A 2,500-nucleotide genomic window follows, 5' to 3' on the forward strand; every position below is an offset into this window, starting at 1 on the left:
AGTCAGGGGGAGGGTGGTCAGTCGGGGGTGGTGGTCAGTCAGGGGGAGGGTGGTCAGTCAGGGGTGGGTGGTCAGTCAGGGGGAGGGTGGTCAGGGGGAGGGTGGTCAGTCAGGGGGGGGGGGGTGGTCAGTCAGGGGGAGGGTGGTCAGTCGGGGGTGGTGGTGGTCAGTCAGGGGGAGGGTGGTCAGGGGGAGGGTGGTCAGTCAGGGGGGGGGGGTGTCAGTCGGGGGGGGGGTCAGGGGGAGGGTGGTCAGTCAGGGGTGGGGGGGGTCAGTCAGGGGGGGTGGGGGTCAGTCAGGGGGAGGGTGGTCAGTCAGGGGTGGGTGGGGGTGGGTGTCAGTCGGGGGGGGGGGTCAGTCGGGGGGAGGGTGGTCAGGGGGGGTGGTCAGTCAGGGGGAGGGTGGTCAGGGGGGGTGGTCAGTCAGGGGGAGGAGGGGGCATGGGGGGTGGTCGGTCAGGGGGAGGGTGGTCTGTCAGGGGGAGGGTGGTGGTCAGTCAGGGGGAGGGTGGTCGGTCTCCCCCCGCCCTCTCTGCCCCCCCTGCACACAAACGCACACACCATCAGATGTACATGTCTGAAGATTATAACCACAATATAAGCACTTGCAGTGACTCTCACCCTAACTTTCTTTCAGTTTCAGTCCTGCATCCTATGTGTGTGTGTGTGTGTGTGTGTGTGTGTGTGTGTGCGTGTGTGTGTGTGTGTGTGTGTGTGTGTGTGTATGTGTGTGTGTGTGTGTGTGTGTGTGTGTGTGTGTGTGTGTGTGCGCGTATGTGTGTGTGTGTGTGTGTTGCAGCAGCAGACAGGAAACTATTGATCAGCAGAGCGAGCCGCAAGGAAGGAGGGAGGGAGGGAGGGTAGGGTGTTGGCCTGCATCAAGATGAGATCATCCCGGCTGCCTTGAGGGGGCCCAGTCAGGCACACAACACCACCAGGACCTGAGGGGACACGACACAGCCGCACTCACACACACACACACAGACTCAGCATTCCTCACGTGCCTTACTGATCAGCGTTTTTCAACCTTGACCTCCGCATCTCATCAATCGTGAGGTGAGGTGGCAGTATTGAGAGTTGGGGGGGCTGGCAAAGCTGTGCTGTTTCTTCTCAGCGTTGATCCTCGACATATGGTTTTGTTTCGAATGTGCTTTTTTTTCTTGAAAAAAGGCAGTCGCATGAGTTCTTGTTTCGTAAATTTTTTTTTTTTTTCTCTCCTTTGACACGAGATTGTTTTGAAGAAGTTTTGCATGGTGTGTTTCTTAAACTGTTTCGAATGTGTTTTAACTCACTCAGTACGGCCAGTCCTCTCTTCTCCTCTACACAGACCCCTCGAATGTCCAGTAGGTGTCTGAATGACCCAACCTTTAGTTTCCGTCGTCAGAATTGTGGTATTCTTTGTCAACATTAACCTCTTCAGTATAAGAGCCTTCCGCTTGCAATATTTTGATGGTGGTAATTGGGGTGAAACGCTGTTAACGTCGTCTCTTTCGCCGTTCGTATGGAGAGAGTTAAAATCTGGTTGTTTTGAAGAGGAGGAAGAAGAAGAAGAAGAAGAAGAAGAAGTGTGTGTGTGATTTGTTTTGAGGGTTTACTTACTTATAAATACCTACCTCTGCTGCTGGTGGTGTGTCTGTGGAGTGGAGTGGATGCTCTGAAACCACAAAGTATGTATACTATATGTGCATATGTGTGTGTGTGTGTGTGTATTGGGGGTGCGGGAGGCGGGGTGGGGGGGGGGAGGTGAGGGGGTGTTGTTTTTGTTGTTATTGTGCATATGTGTTTCTTTCGTGGCTTGTCAGTTTACTTGAGAGAGAGAGAGAGAGAGAGAGAGAGAGAGAAAGGTTGTCTTGTTTGTGGTTAACATGTTTTTTAAAATTTATTTATTCATTCGTTTATCTGTTGATTTATTCATTTTGTATCATTGTATTGTATTGTATTGTATTGTATTGCGTTGCATTGTATTGTGGTGCATTGTGTTGTGTTGCATTTTATATTGTATTGTATTGTATATTGTGTTGCATTGTATATTGTATCATATTGTGTATTATATTGCATTGTATTGTGTATTGTATTGCATTGTATTGTATTGTAGTTAGTTGCATTGCATCGCATTGCATTGCATTGCATATCCTGTTGGTCACAACAGATTTCTCTGTGTCTGCAAGTGTACCAGTTTTTTGTTGTTGTTTTTTTTTGCCATCAAAGAGGGTTTTTTTCTACAGAATTTCGCCACAGACAACCATTTTGTTGCTGTGGATTCTTTTAACGTATGTTGAGCATATAGATATGATAGACATGCACTCAAGGCCGTGACTAAGGGTGTTGGGTTATGCTGCTGGTCAGTCATCTGCCTGGAAGGTGCAGCTCATGAAACTCTCTCTCTCTTTCTCTCTCTCTTAGAATTTAGGAATTGTCAGCACTCTTGGCAATCGTTTTGTTTGTTTGTTCGATTCTTCAGTGATCCTCCCATAGCTGAAACAACCACATCACCACCACCA

General features: G+C 49.4%; 1 protein-coding gene across 3 annotated transcripts in view; it reads left to right on the forward strand.

The window, feature by feature from the left end:
• The first annotated feature begins 877 nt into the window (after positions 1 to 877).
• The window catches only part of LOC143275432 (uncharacterized), a 29,200-nt gene continuing 27,577 nt past the window's right edge, over positions 878 to 2,500 (forward strand). For 2 of the 3 annotated variants that reach the window (XM_076579525.1, XM_076579527.1), the window contains exons 1-2: positions 878 to 1,055; positions 2,461 to 2,500. The exon at positions 2,461 to 2,500 is cut by the window's right edge and continues 351 nt beyond it. The gene's annotated coding sequence lies outside the window, so the exon portion shown is untranslated. Of the gene's footprint in view, positions 1,056 to 1,560; positions 1,667 to 2,460 lie in introns of those variants that run through there. The other variant, XM_076579526.1, reaches the window with a different exon arrangement.

Source organism: Babylonia areolata, chromosome 30, assembly GCF_041734735.1.
Source record: "Babylonia areolata isolate BAREFJ2019XMU chromosome 30, ASM4173473v1, whole genome shotgun sequence".
Taxonomy (NCBI): Eukaryota; Metazoa; Mollusca; class Gastropoda; order Neogastropoda; family Buccinidae; genus Babylonia; species Babylonia areolata.